The sequence below is a fragment of the Anas platyrhynchos genome, chromosome 7 (assembly GCF_047663525.1).
Source record: "Anas platyrhynchos isolate ZD024472 breed Pekin duck chromosome 7, IASCAAS_PekinDuck_T2T, whole genome shotgun sequence".
In the NCBI taxonomy this organism is placed as follows: domain Eukaryota; kingdom Metazoa; phylum Chordata; class Aves; order Anseriformes; family Anatidae; genus Anas; species Anas platyrhynchos.
In genome coordinates, this window is record NC_092593.1 from 37,606,269 (window position 1) to 37,622,483 (window position 16,215).

General features: G+C 42.0%; 1 long non-coding RNA gene across 1 annotated transcript in view; it reads left to right on the top strand.

The window, feature by feature from the left end:
- LOC106017808 (uncharacterized) overlaps nt 1-16,215 on the top strand; it is a 498,210-nt gene that overhangs the window by 351,350 nt on the left and 130,645 nt on the right. Inside the window, exon 5 of the long non-coding RNA XR_011810505.1 lies at nt 7,716-7,842. This is a non-coding gene — a long non-coding RNA (uncharacterized lncRNA). The remainder of the gene's footprint in view (nt 1-7,715; nt 7,843-16,215) is intronic.

Here is a 16,215-nt window from a genome sequence, read left to right on the forward strand (position 1 = left end):
TGAAATAGTACAGCAAAGTATAATTTTTCAAGTCTTAGTAATTATGTTGGCTATCACACCATTACTGATATAATGTGAAGCTAATAAGCCAAGTAATTAGAATGCACTAGGTCAGAGTTTTCACCTTAATATGTGAAGGGTAAATGAGGATGAGGCATTATAATATTTAGCATATGGTTAAAACAGTACAAAAGCAATACAACTGAAAGGTTACTTTTTAGAGGGAAAATGTTCATCAAGTTGAAAGTTGTTTGTATTGACTTACATGCTGGGTCCAATGAAGGTCATTATGGGGATTTCATCACATTACAAATGCATCAGAGATGTTGGAGTTTCTTGTACGTGAACAACTTGCTGCGTTGTTGTTCTCTGAACTGAACTGCATTTCTCTCTCACAAGCCACTGGTAAATCGAATGCAGGACTACACAAGACTTCCTAGTAGGAAGCCCCAGATCAGTCTGTACCTTAGAAAAGGAAGTGTGATGTTCCTGAAAAGTGTGGGGGGAAACACTTCCTTTTGCTACGTTTCTGTTCACAGCATCACCAGACCAAATTCTGTTGTTTTATGTTCACACTATCAGACTCTTTCAAAAGAAATCTGAGTACAGAGAAATTAAGCTCTGCTTGCTACTTTCATTATGGGGCAGAGTGATGCCCCATGTGTGACCGTGATGCACAAGGCTGCCAGTTGTGTTGCCATGCAAAAGATTTGTAACCTTTGCTCGATTTCACCTTGTAATAAAGCCTCTCTTTTTGATTCCCATTTGTCAGTATCAAAAAAAAAAAAAAAAAAAAAAAAAAAGATCATGAAATTGGTCTGCAATAAATGAGTGGAAAAATGCACAGGCTGAATGAAAGAAGTCAATGGGAGAAGTCATTTGAATTCTTATGGCAAAGCAGCAAGAAAAAGACTGCCTCCCAGAAGGTTTTGAATTCAAAAGGTGCCTTTGAGGTTTTAGAATCTCTTCAGCTTGCATGTTGTAAGCGATACCAAACACTAAAAACATTAAGAGCTCTGAGGAATGCACATTCCTACGCTTCGCTGAGCAGCATTACTTTAAAGAGCAGTTATGTAAAGTTCTGAAAATCACTTCAGAAACTGAAAAGGAAGATAACTCTGATGGGACAGAGCCTACAGCATGCTTGATCAACACTGAAAATGTAGGCATTGTCATACGTGTGAGGTAATTGTCTCTATCTGAGGATCTGATCTTGATGAGAACAGGAGTGGAAGGCTCCCTTCGTCCCACATCCGTGTTTCAGATGATTGTGTATGAAAGGCCCATTTAGGGAATAAGTTTATCATTTACAGGGAAATGATTTTAACAAATGTCCTTCAGATGCAGTCATATAAGAAATAACTATTTAGATGGAAATTGGAACATGTCCAGCAAACAAATCATGATAAGTCAAATCAACCACTCTAACTTCTCTTTCTAAGGAACTAATACAAAATGTAACTCTAAGGTGGGCATGACGTTTATGATGTGTATAAAATTTAATGAAAAAACAGACTGTTGTAATGTTAACGTGTTTTATAGACCAAAATTATTTTATTTAAATTTTAGCTACATTACCACTTTAGATAAAAAGCTGTGGATAGAAATGCGGACTGAGTCATTGACATCAACTTTGTTCATAGGGCTTTTACATAGCTGTTAGGTAGAAAGCATTTAGTGAGTAGGTCCTGACCTGACTTCTATGGCTTCCACTACATTGACTTTCTTGAAGCAGGAGTGGGTGCTGGAAGAGGTGAGAAGTCGTAGTTTTCCAAACCTCAAAGGAAAAAAATAAAATAAAATAAAGAAAAGGAGCTGTCTTCTTACAGCAGCACCACTACCATCCTCAATAACTGTTTGCTCACAGCCTGCCCAAGAGCAGAGGTTGAATGAGCAGTGCAAGGAACGAGCACAACAAAGGGAAACCTCCACCTGCGTCCCAGAAGGAAATTTGGGTGACAGTGGTGGAAGAGGAGGTCTTGCAGCAAGTTCTGTGCCTCATCAGTGCTCTGCATGGGAATGTCCCATGGTCCCAATCAAATTCCTCGGTGACCTTTAGGAGCCACTTGGTCAAGAACTGATGTGTGGGAAGCTGCTCACCAAAGCAAGTCTTCTTGGCACCAACAGTTTTTGCTTCTACTTGTTTAGATCCTGCTAAATAAAATGTCAGTGAAGTGAATATAAATGAGCATAAAAATAACTTATCATTGCCAGACTATACACTCAAATTATAGTTCCTCAATAATTGCTTGACTGATGCGTCTAAGCATGTATCTTTCATATCCATGCTAATTAATGAGTTGGCACCTCAAGAGATTCAAAAATATGCCTTTTCCTTCACTGGAAATGATGTGTAAGACTCCAGAGTATTTCCATGTAAAATTCCATCTAATATTTATATTTCATTAAAATATACTTTTTTTTTTTTTTAACACTTTGGCACAGTAGCTATCATTTAACTCCTACAGGTTTTAACTATGTTCACACAAGGGTATGAATAATTCAAAACATGATTTATGCAGTTCATTTCACTATTGTTTTTTCTGTTGCACGTGCTGTCCACGAACTGAGCACAGACTTCTCAGGTGCACTTCTTCCCAAGCACAAGTTTCACATCTCTCCACTGAGCAGTGCAAGAGACTAAAGGAACTTCAGAGAGGAGTTGAACTTTCGTTGCTAATCACTTCAGGAGATAACACGGGCTCAGGCTTCTGAGTGATGGAGATCAGCGAGCTTCTGTCTTCCTATTGCCTCTCTAAAGGGCTTTGTGATAAGATGCTCAGACATCCATTTCCTTTTTTTCCCTCTCAGATGCTTCAAGCTGATAATGGACTGAAAAGTGCTCAGATTTCATCTATTCATCCGCCCCTGTCCCCCTGCTGCCCTGCACCCCATGTATATCAATGAGGAAAAGCAACAGGAAGGATGATACTGAAGCCACTGTAAACCTTGTCCTTCTACTCCAGAGTAAAGTTAATTTGCATCAAATTACAAGTCTGTCATAGTTGCAGGAGTGAATGTCACTAGAAGACATGCATTGTCAGTTTTTATTTCATCATGCACTGAAACCTGGAGGCAATTATTCATGTTTAATATCTGAACTTTAAATAGCTTTAAAGATGTTGAAGCAAATGTCCACTTAAAAATAAAAGTGGGAATAAAGTTTAAAGTTCTAGTAGGTTTCAGGGGCTAAGATAAGGGGAAATATTACTTAGTAAAGACTTGCTATAAACTGGAAAAGTAGTTTTTTGTTTCAAATCTCTTCAGGTTTTCTGCTTTGCTTGATGCTTTGGTAGAATTGCAATCAGTGCCTAAGCCACAGAAAAGACTGCCGCCTAAATCATGAAGGCATATGTTGCCTTCAGACAATAAATGATTGTTATTGCCCAGTTTAATTTTAAAGGAGATGAGCAATGGGTGACTGGGAAAAAAAAAAAAAAAAAAAAAAAAGTGGCTCTTGAATCTCCTTTACTGCATAAACATAAAAAGTAGTTTTGAAAAAATCGTCGAATGTTGCAAGTCTCCAGTGGAAGAAATTCAGATCTACAAGCATTGCTTTCCTTTCTGATTAACTGTGGCAGGGACAGAGCTCTAGAGAGGAGCAAGAGCTCACCGCCCAGCAGTTGAAGGCACGCTGTGCTAATGCTGCTCTGAATCCCTCGAGTCTGCAGAAACAGAGAAGAAATCTCCTAGGACAAGCCTTTCTTCAGGTATTGAAAAGGTTCTTTATTTCAAGTCCTAAAGAAAACCCAGAAGAACAGAAGCTGCAGCAAAGTGAAGAGCTGTTTAAAGCACTGCCCGTACGGTTTCTGTGACACTTTGGTCTCACTGCTTTCGGTGCGTCTTTGTGGTTGGGAGCAGGGATGCTGCCAGCCCTCACGATGTCACTTTTGCTCTGGGACCTGCATCAACGATAAGGGTACAGAACAGCTCAGGATGGAGCTGGCTCTTACCTGGTCTGGAAATCACCAAAATAAATGTTCCCACATTACAAATAAGCATCAAAGCCTGCTGGAATCAATGGAGAGAAGTCTTATTGCTGCTACTAATTTTTATTTAAAATTTTATTACTGCAGTTCAGATGAAAGCTAGATGCTTGGCATATGCAGGCCATAAACCCCTGACAGCTGATTGTCAGCCAAGGCTAAAACATGACTTTACAAGTGACAGGTGGGGAGAGGCTTACGGAACTTGACCTGCCTTAAGCACATCAGCATGTGACACCAGCCCCAGGTTAATAAATATTCTTTACTGTGAGCATGTGCAGAGGGGCTGCCTGAGTATAAGAAGTTGCCATATGGCGTAGCCAGTGCACCTGTGGTGCTGCAAAGAATGATGGATCGTGTGCTCTCGCAGTTACATGGTGTCATCAGTTATTTGGGTGAGAGTGGGAGAGACCACATGTAAGCTAGGTAGTGTGTCTTCTCAAAACCTTTGAAATAATACAAGATTGGACTGCAACGTGCTTGTAGGAAGAGATGATGCTAATGTGTATCAGGTGGGTGGAGGTGTGCAGGAAGATTCAACGTGCTTCGTGCTATTTCCATCCCTGTAAATCCATGTCTGGAGATGTTCTAGAATATTTCAGAGCTGAGGTCAGTTTTGGCAATGCTGTATTATTACAGGCAACTCCAAATTTCTCACCTCAGAGAGCTGAAAGGCAGGAAAGACTGTAGCATGAATTTAAACTGACCAAGAAAAGAGGTCTTCCAGGAGAATTTAATTCCACCACATTTTTGAAGTAGTTGAAAAATGAGGTCTCATACAGCAGATGCAGCACTAGGCATTTGGCGCAAGATGGTGTGCACACCGGGGCAGCTCGCTGGCCATGGTTGCAAGTTGGCTGCTGGCCAGTGAACAAATTGCTTAAGGGGTGGGCAAAAGGCAGCTTTTGTGGTCCTTGTTTTTAGCAGGCTGGCATTCATGCAGAAAGCAGCTAAAGGTAAACAGGGAGTAGAGTACTCCATGTCATGGCCCTAACTGTGGCAGTGGCCTTCCCCAGTGTTGCAATCAACGCTGGGCTGGTCTTCGGCCCTGAGTGTCAGGCAGTGCCCTGGATAGAAAACTGATCTTGCAGTGCATGTGCCAAATAATCCTGCCACTGAGATTGCTGAAGCACAATGAAGTATTTCTGGTGGAGAGAAGCTCTGTGTTGGAGGAGCTCCTGGGAGCAGTCTTCTCTCTGCCTTCCTGGGAAACTGTGCTCCAAAGTGAAATTGCTGGGCTTAGCTGTGAGATGTCAAAAGCAGTTAGGTAGTTGGTGTGCATCAGCAAATAAGTGGACGTTACTTTAGAAAAAAAAAAAAAAAAAAAAAAAGGAACTTGTACTACTGACTGCATTTTAATAGTTCACTACTGTCTTGTTGGTTTAGACCACACGAGCTATGTGAAACACTCCAGTACCGTGAGTTCAAATATCATTCCCCTGTCAAAGCACAGATTTATGGCATTTTTATTCTTACAGCATGCTCTCTCCCGGATAAGGTATTTTGCAGGATGAGTAGCAAAATCTGCCTCTTTCTTTGTTTTCCCTTGACCAGAATACACAAGAGAAAGAAATGGAAAACAACACAGAGTAAAAGACCTGTAAAAATAGATCCTGCTTAGTATGGGGAGCATTCGTGTGAAATTAGAGAGGGAGAAACTGAACTAGCAGTATTGTCAGGTAGAATGGCTCTATAATTCAAGGAAAATGTGGGTGAAGTAAGTACAAAATAAAGGTTCGGCAAATAGAAAGAACAGGCAACAGTAACATAGGTGGGTGACAGCAAGCCTGAGCCTACACTGCTGACGATAATCTGAGAAGAAAGGAGGGCATTTCCTGCAAATCAGGAAATATTTCCTGGTGGTACTATCTGTTCAGCTGAGGATATTTGTTGATGGCTGTCAAGGTACAGGAGAAAATAAACTCCTTTGAGGAAAGGCTTTCCAGGTGACAATATAGCACAGAGTCAGGCAAAGTCCTAAGGAATCACGGAGCCATGTTCAGGCACAAGAGCAAGCACATCTTGCTGGGGCAGCAAGGATCTGCCAAAGCACACAGGCACTATGTGATAGCCACAAGCCTTCATGAGTTGGAGAAATGGTACAGCATTTCCACTGATTGGAGGCAGCAATTTCTTCAGAAACAGGGCTATGCAAACAGAAGAACTCTACAGAAATTATTGAGGGCATTGTAAGGTATTGTAGGAAGCTGGAATGGCTTTGTATGGGCAACTAAATTCCCCAGCTCCTGTTTGATACATTTCTTGAGGGATATGTCAACAGAGATCAGATTTTTTGACAGATAATCCCCATCCCCTGTGTGCTGCTATCAAAACTGTGCCTGTGCTGAGGTGCCCAGCCTTGTGGAGGCATGACAGGTGGAAGGTTTGTGAAAGTAGGTGGGATGTCATGTAACTGCATGATGGTAGGGCCAATACAGGTGTGCATCATGTGTGTGCATGTATAATTACATTGGCATCCCCAGTCATCATAGGAAGACCTACAGGTTACACCTTCAGCAGGAACAGGGGACACTAGCTAGTACATGAGAAGACTTCGCCACCCTTGTCCAGTTTCATGTCTTTGACTTACATTTGTCTCTTTCTGACATGCTCTGGAGCCTCCTGCTCCATGGAGATTGCAGACTTTGGGCTGTTAGTCACAGCCATTAGAGGTTAGATTTTTTTCCTCTGGTCTTTAATAAGAGCAAATAACCTCCTTTCAGTTGAAATAGATCCAGTCAGCTGACCAGCCTGTAGGCAAACATCAAGGAAAGGGCTGATGCAAGCCACTGGGTGCTGTAATTGCCACAGACATTTTTTTTTTGTTTCCCTCACTTTTTTTTTCTAGATTTTTTCTTTCCTTTTTTGTTGTGGAAGGTCCAAGGCCACAGCAGGGGACATGGAGCAACCAGTGGTTCTCCTGGCAAAGCTACTCAATGGAAGTGCTGTCAAATCACAAAGAGAAAAGTAGGGCATGCTCCCCTCCATCTTTTGTAATGAGGAGCTGAATTATGAATAAGAATGATGAGTAAAACAACTGCAATTTCTAAATCAATCCCAACAGTAATAGGATTTATTTTCCTCCTTTCATGTGCATGACTTTTCATTCTGATAGCCTGATTAGCATGAGACTGCCCATTTGCTCCTGTTTCTCACTGGTTTTGCAGCAGGAGGCAGGCAGCAGGGCAGAGAGAGGAGTGGGCAGCAGCACGGCCCTGCTCTGCTGTTTGGAAGCATCCTTCCATGTCACAGCAACTTTGTCAGACATCCAAAAACATCTTGTGCAAAGTCAGGGTGCAATTAAAGCCCTGCAAGGCTCTTTTGTGAAATCTCACCCATCACAGATTACACAATAGCCAAAATGCTCACCTGGAAGATTCAGATTTAAGTTTCCTTGTAGAAGCAAAACAGAGGCTTGGAGTGGGGAGGAATTCCCAACATCCTGAGGATATCTGAACTATCAATTATTCTTTCTTCTGATCAGAAATTTTGTCTCAGGACCAAGAAAAACCATCCTTCAAAACTGGTATGTCTGTTCCCACAAGAATTTCTGGCTGCAATGAATTAACATTTTCTGAAACACTTCTGCATTTTATGAATTGTTTGGTTGTTTTTTGATCAGGAAAAAAACATTTCATAATGTTTGTCTGTGAGATATACAGATCAGCATTTTCCTCTTATTATCACTTTTCTGACTGATTCCACCCATTTGTTTTTATTTTGTTTCAGAATGAAAAAATAAATAAAGTGGGGCTGTTCTACATTTATGCATTACTCTGAGTAAGGCCAGCACCTGAGCTCACTTCCATGGTCCCCAGTGGTGTTTCAACCAAGAAATTATGATGCAACAGATGGGGTAAGAGTTATTTCTAGATAGCAGTGTTATGTTTTATGAAAAGGTGGAGTAATGGCAGGGTTGCAGTGTAGTATTCAAACCTCTCAATGTTCCTCAAAATAGATACATGAAAATAGCATATCATATTCTCAGTATGCCTCTGAACCAAATTCTGTAATGTCCATCAGAAGTATACCTTATAAATTTATTTTTCTTCTTATTTAAGAGTCACATACTTAGATTCTTCAACTACGTGTCTTATCAGGAGAAGATCAGAATACCTCTGAACAGCTGTCAGTGCTGAATACATTATTTTTTTTGCCAAATCTTCTACCAGCTAATTGGGGATACCAGGAAAAATTCTTCATGGAAAATCTCAAAAATATTTTTAAATTCCTTGGGGCATTAAACTGGTGTCTGCGGCACCCCATTATTTAGAAACATAAATATAAGTACACCATATTTTGGTACAGTTTTCAGAAAATTTGAGATGCCTTGAATATTTATTTGTTTAGCAAATATTTGTTATTTTCGTTAGTAAGGAGATTTAGCCTGCATCTACCCAGATCATTCTTATCCCTAAGAATAGGAAATGCACTAGCCATTATCTTATTGATGCATAAAATGTACCAATACATGTATTCGTGAAAGAAATACAAATTACTTATTGTGAAATAATAGAATATAGAAGTTGTATTAAAAACGGAGCTTTAGAGATGCGTGCTAAATGTCAAAGAATTTGTCTAAATACTAAAAATGTTGAAATTATGCAACTTAAAATGGTGGGCTTTTTAACAAAAGAAATCAGATTTATCTACAGGAATTGTAATTGCATAATGCTGACAACTTTGAAATAATGTAACTATGTAGAAAGCTTATAGGAAGATTTATGCAGTGGAATATAGTGGAAAAAGCATTGTGGTGGGTATCTCTCAGAAGGGCTCCTCTGTTCCCAGAGAGGTTGTACCACACAAATATTTCCTTTTGGTTTCACCTCCAACTTTCCAAATTTTGCATTAGCAGTAGTTAAAAACTAGTGAGAAACTAAACCTGTTTTACACTGCAGTTCATAAATCCGCATCAGGCCTTCACGGTCAGGTTAATCTCTTTACCAGTGGCATCAAAGTCTTAGAAGCTGAAGGTGGAGTAGATGGGGGTTTCTTTTCTGGTGGGCAGTGCAGAAGATATAGTGGGGCCACTTGGGTTTGGGAGTAAACTGTCCTGGCATCCCACAACACCAGCTGTGGTGGCCCATCACCTTCTCTTACACACAGCCTCATACACCCATGTCCTTCACAGATCCCTTTTTGGGGCTGAGTTGTCCAAGCCTGGGATAACTCACATGCTTGCCCCTTTTTGCCAAAAGGAGAATAATAACAGGGAGTATTTTCTCTACAAACACTTCAGAAATCAACTATCAGCTGTCTTTCAGACTTCAGGGTTTTCAGTTTTCAAGGTGCTGAAACAAAAGCCAAGTAACATCAGGACTGCAGTGAATGAACCAAGCGACCAGTCTGTCAGCTCTGAGCAGGCTCTGTTGAAAAAAATCTCCATAAAGTTTTTCACTTGAGAAGAGGGACTGCTGTTGCCCAAATCTAAGCAAGCCGTGCCCTCAAAATGGGCTGGTGACAGCAGGTCTAACTTATGTACCAGCAGTACTCATGCTGACTTCCTAATGAAGAGGTGAGTCTTGCAGTCCTGCCCTTCATGGGCCTGGTTCTGAAGCAGGCTTAAGTTATGAGGAATGCCAATAATCAGGGGTATAAAACAAGAAGGATAGAGCAATGAAGGAACAGAAGCATACACATGTGCAGACTTCCACAGGAAGAGTTTTTTCAGTGTGGCTTAGAACAGGCTGTCACCGGGGTCAAGGAATAGATGGGAAATGAGAAAACCATATGCCAAGTAATGGCTTCAGCATTCAAGGCTGGGTTTTTCTAGTCACTATTCACAGGATCATTAAAGAAAGAAAGAAAGAAAATTTATTCATGTCTTTCTATCTCATACAGTCTATCACTTTCATATTTAAGCAGTGACTCCCATATATATGTTTGTGTTTACTAGAAACTGAGGTGACTAGCAGAAATCTGATAGTCTTTTTTATTATTAGGGCTTCTTGAAGTTTAAACTTCTAAATCATATGCGAAAAAATATTAAAATAATACTATCAAAGGCTCCGTCTTTCGGAGATTCAGTTCATAAATATGCACTTTGATGGAGGAAATGCAGACCCTTTTATGCAGTATGAATGTCATCAAGGAGATATTCTCATGCTAATTATTACAGACAATTCGTGGCTGAACAGCTCTCAGATAATGTAAGAAATGGTGGGGGCTTATTGCCACATTCTCCTATTCTTCTGCTAAATCTCCTGTTAACCACTTTTTCACTAGCTCTGCTGTTTATTTGTGACTTTTCATCTCCGGGGAGGGAAAATGCACAGTTCAGAAACGGTTGGTGGGGATGGTGTGAGGCCCTAATGGTGCTGAGCGATCCCGGGTACCCATCCCTGGTCCAGGAGTTCCATTTCAGCCCTGTGTGTGTTGCTCCCTTGCAAGTGGTAGGTGTGCACACAATTCCTGCCTCTCTGTTTAGACCAGGTAATGGCTTTAGAAGGGGCAGTCTATCCCAGTCTGTGGTGGTATCCACTGTAAACAACAGCTATGCTCAGTAAGAATATGAAATACCAGTTTTTGGCACAGGGTGGACAGAAGAAATGCATATGCATGATGAAGTGGGAGGATTACATTGCAACGACCCACCTTAAACAACAAAGTGCTCATTTTCATGAGCTTTCTTACTGGCATTTCCATGCCACCGATGGGATGAAATCCCAGCACTCTGCAAAGAAGATGAGAACATCACCATGCCCTCATCGAATACTGAGCTTTAGCCAGAGATGTGAGCATCTTGAGCTGGAAGAGAAGTAGAAAATAAACAAGTGAGGAAAAATAGCTTAAGGCATAACAAGTTTAATATATTTTTCCTTTAACATTTGGGGCTAAGGAGGGGAGGGGGGAGAAGTGTATGCCAAATTTAAGGTTGATTGCCGCTGGCCATTACTTATGTAACAAACTTGCATTTGCCAGCAGTGCACAGGGCTGATTGACCTTGGCAGCGGTACATAGGTATTATTCTCGCACAAATCCAGTAATCTTTGGCAGTTTCTGCAATTCTCTAAGCAGAGGCAGGCTTGTCAGCTGCTAGAGTATGTTCCTCCTATCTTTTTGCCATTTTTTTTTCAAGAAGCAAGGAAAAACTAATGCTAGTTTCTGTCCATATTAAAGAATGTTGCAACAGGGCAAATCTTTTAATTTGCTGCACTGAAAGAGCAGTTGTGGAGCCGGGCAGCATGTAAAAATGTTGTGCAGAAAAGCAATAACTTAAAATGGATGCTGGAAAAAAATGAATTTAGGTAGCAGAGGAGAAATAACTGGGGCTGAGCATTCTCACAAGGCTGTGATGTTCGTATTTCCTCTGGGTGGGTGCAGACTCTATTTTTTGTGCCATTTTGCTGTCAGTACAGATCCTAAACAGGATTCAAGAAAAGATGAAATGTGCATAAGTGTGAACCAGAAAATGTCAGGTTTCCAGGTCAGGGAACTTGCAGAAAAATAAATAGGGGGAAAAATCCTGTTCTGTCTGCAGAAGAGCATCTGCAATAACTGGCAGCCGAACCAGGGATTAATTACAGCAGCACATCACAGCCGGACCTGTGAGGATTTTACCACCCTGAGCCAGAAGCTTTATGATGCTGGTTGAGTCCCATTCTTTGGATGGGATCACAGTTGGGTTTCAGGGCATGTTCCTTCTGGGGAAGCTGAAACTCAGGACAGAGCTGTCCCATGATGACCACGCAGAGGGACTGGGGTCTCTGGAGGTTGGTGATGAGAGTCACCCAGCTGTGCTCCAGGTTTGTTTTTTTTGTTTGGTCGAAGCCCAAATCTGAAAATAACCTGAAAAGCTCAGGTGAAGTTTTGGCAGATCCCTGGTTATTCCTTGACCTTCTTAATGAGACATCTTGGAAAAGCACATGAGCCAGTGTTGGGGTGGCTGTGTGCTAGTGCCGTGGCTAGCAAAGCAATGCTGTGATTTTCTTCCAGGGGCACCCAGCTGCCCGCTCCTCATCCTGCACTGCACCTTGGTCAGGGCTTTATTGTTTCAGCTGTAAGTGCCAAAAAGACCATTTGGTGCCTCATTCCCTTCAGCCTGAATAAAAATTATTTTCAACTAAAAAAGTATTTATACCTGATACTAAGCCACAGAGTATTGCTTCAGTTACTGTTTGTGTCTGGTTTATGCTTTATACATACATAGGCAGGTAAATAGGAAATGGAATATGAGTTTGCTCACTCTTACTCTTTCCATCTGCTACTGGGGTCCTCGAGCATGGTGCAGCCAAGTCATCAAACAGACATACAGGGTCTGAGATGTGTATATATTGAGATTTCTTTTATATCTGCCTCCCTGGGATAGAGTAGGAAGACTACTTGATTTTCAAATTCATGTAATTGCAGATACACTTCAGGCATGAACAAGATCTTTTTTATTTAAAGCAGATTGATTTCATTTAAATATGGATAAAATCTCTCTATGCTATACCTTTCATCTTTGTTCAAAAAATATGTATTTTTAATCACCTCTCTTTCTGTGTCCAGTAGTGACTCAAGCGTCTAATTCTGTACTGGATGAATATTTAATTTGCAGTGTGATCTTGCTGTTGTTGCAGGTTCACCCATCCATTAGGCTTCTTGGGTGTACCCTCCTGAAGGATCAGAGCTGCCTTTTGTCAGCTAACGTGGTAGCCTGATATTCTGTCGTACTGTTACCAGGGGTGTAGCCAGAGCCTTGAATACAGACCCTGCCCAACCAATATGGTCCCTTGAGTTTTCCCATAACTTTTGAGCCTTCTAGCTGTCAGTCCCTCTTTGTCATGAGAAAACCTGTAACAGAGGCCACTCCCCACATACCAGGCTTATTTGTTATTTATAAATAATTCTATTACTTATAGAAGTACGCTATATTTACCCTATATTACCCTATTTTTAGGGTGGGTGTTTTGTTGCTGTTTTTCTGCTGAGGGAATGGGCTTTGCTTTTACATTTTCATGCAGCTATAGGGTAAGTACTTGAAGGAGAAGGCAAGATGGGGTAGTAGAGGAGGGTTTTATGCTTGAGCATCCACATCCTTCCAGACTCTGATCCTGCTAGCAGGTCCCCATGGAGGTTTCCAGGTCCACCCTGCAGAGGCAGGTTTTGCTGGGGAGCCCTTGGGCAGACCCAGGGCACGGGGCTTGACCTCAGCATCTGAGCGAAGGCGGCTAAGGGAGAGCACAGTTTGTGCTTGCACAAAGTAATTCTCTGCATTTGTACAGCAGTCGTAAAGGGGTGCCACAGGAGAGGGGTGCATAATCTTCCTTCCCTTTAAACTAAACCTTTTTCATTTTCTTTAAGCATATATTATATATTGTGCTTTTCTTTCTGCACTTTATAAGCTTCTATTTCTTTTGTATCTTAATAAGGACAGCAAAACTGAACTGAAGTTTTTAATATATTAAATCGGAAACCTAGACTGGAATGAAAGATAAGAACCCAATAACACCAAAAAGACACATAGGACAAAATCGGTTGTAAATGATTTATGCAGCAGGATTAGGAGGTTAAAAAGGCAAAATCTTTAATGTTCGCTCATGCAAGAATGTCAAATCACTGGTCTAAATAAGGAATTTGACAGTAATAAAACTTTAAAAGTGGACATTTTCAGGTAGCACTATCTGCCGTAATAGAGGTCATAAAACTTTGATCTAAGTATTTGCCAGGGATGTTAATGGCTGAGATGGTCACTCATCTGAACTTTGAAAATGTGTTTTATAACCTGCTTTAATAAACAGCTATTAATCCAAGGCATATTTATATGCCTCAATAAGGCCACGCTTCCTACGCTCGCCTGCTTTATCTGCATCTCTGCAGTCCTTGTGGAACAGATGAGGGTGGCAGTATTCCCTGCAGGGCTAACCCTCAGTTCCCTTCCACCTCGGGGAGGACACAAGTTGCATGCAATCCTCTTGAAAGTTTGGCAGGAGGGCAGTTTCTAAGCGCTGACGAAGGCCACCTGTCCCTGAATGATTTGGGATGGAAGTTGTAATGCTGTGCGGCGCAGATGATGTGCCAGGAAAGCCGGGGTATTTAGCTCCCCGGAAAATGAAGCCTTCTCCCTGCCACCTCTCAGTGCTGGGGACCTCCCGGTGCCCACGGGGAAGGGACCCGTGCAGGGGAGCAAGAAGCAAGGCTCCGGGCAGCCCTGGCGGTCTGTCTGACAAATTAGCCCCTGGTCGCTTTAGCACGGGACAAGGGTGACATCGCCTGGCAGCGGGTGACAACTGCAGCGGCCCCCAGCGCACGGCGGGGACCCTCCAGCTGCCAGCCCGGTGGCCCCGCGGGGTTTTGCCCCTGCCCCAGCAGATCCTGATTTCCACTTGCAAAATGTTCAAGGCTCCCCGTTCCTACAAAAGCTGGGGAAACTCTTCAGAGAGCACAAGCTAGTTAGTCATTAAATTGGTAGTTTGTTTTCCAAGAGAGATGGGAGGAAGGAGGGAGCGCGGGGGGGGACACGTAGGAGTTGAAAGAGCTCTCGTGTTATTCACCGTGCAGCCAGGAGCAGAAAATAAAGAGGCAATTAGAAGGTCAGAACCAGTAATAATACGCTGGCAACCCACAGAAGCCGTAGAGCAGGTGTTTGTTCGCTTGGTGTTTTTCCTGCAAACCATCATTAAAGCCACATGACACCACCAGTTTTCATGCCATGATTATTTGCATGCAAATTTGACATCTTCAGTGTGAAGACAGATTATATCTTCACTAATTTGGTCCAAGGCAAATTGTCACTATTTCCTTAAGAAAACACTGCTATTCATGAGGAAATTATTGAGCGCAAACTGAGTTTTTCATGAATTTAGCCCAGGCAACCAGACAGAATCATGCTTTTATTATTTACTTCCACTGTATAATCAGCTTTTCATTGGAGATGACAGCTTTCAGCCAAGAAAGTCCAATGTTTTTGTGTTTTTGTTTTTTTTTTTCCTCGGGAAAGCATGACAAGCAGAAGGCAAAAAAAATGTTGAGCTTTCCTTGGGGCTGAAGAAATCTTTTGGTTTTGCTATTTTCCCTACACATATCCATGCATGTATCCAGATCTGCTCCCCAGTACGCAGGCAGGGAGCTGCGACCTCCCTAAGAGCTGTGGACCTGTGTGAAACCTCGTGCAGTGTTAGGGAGGTCCAAAAGGACATTGAGAAAAGGTTCTTTGGGGCTTGAAGTGGAGAAATTGGGGAAGAAATTTGCTCCAATAAGCACAGAACAGATGGGAATATAATAGCTTCTAATAGTTTATACTAATAGCTTCTAATAATACTAGTTTTATGTATTTATCACACAGGTGATAGTCTGATAGTCATTCTCAGGCTTGAAATGGAAGTGGCATGTGGAGAGGGAGTTGCTTGATATTGGTCAAGCATTTTCACGGTTTTGGGGTAGAAAAGGCAGAGCTGCTGCTGCCCCGGTGAGCCCCAAGCCCTGCAACAGGCACCTGATGGCCCCGGCTCTGTGCCTTCAGGGTGGGCATCACGGAGGAGCTTTAGTCACTGAGGAGTCGAGGCTGTGGCTTCTGAGGATTGTGTCCAGCATGTGCTTTGCTCAGCTTTGGAGCTGGAGCTCATGGCTCAGTTAAATACATGGTCATGGTTAAATACATTGTCATGGTGAACTGTGGGAGGGCAGGTACTTAAACCAGCCCTCCTGTACAAGTATTGCCCTGAAATAAAATATGCCAGTTCTCAAGGGCTGAAATGGGGAAAAAAGCACAAAAACCTGCTGCTGATAGCACAGCCTTTGCTTCCTTTTTTTTTTTTCTTCTGTGCCCTCACTCAGTGTTTTTTTTTCCATGTGTTCATTTTAAAGTGACTTTTCTTGCATACACAGTAAATGCCACCTGCCTACCCTACAGCTCCCATTTACCCACCTGAAATGGAAAGAGCCTTCTCATGCTTGGCCCTTCCATAAATCACCTCGGTGTTGAGCCCTGCTGGCCTTTGGCTGAGGCTCTGTGCGTGGAAAGCATTGGTGCTGGTAAGCATCAGCCGCTGCCTCTCCAGAGCCTTTACATTCATTTTTATCAGAACAGACAGCAAGGCATTGATCTCACACACACACTTGAAATGGAAGATGGAAAAATATTAATGTTTCATTGTCTCCATGTTTAAAAGTGAAACCTTTTAAAGAAATGGGTCTTCAGCAAGGATAAGAGATGTTTTTCTTAACTGCATAGCAACAAGCTATAGCTGCAATTATTTATATCAAGTATGAAATTCCCTCAGTGCTTCATTTATTCAAAGCTATA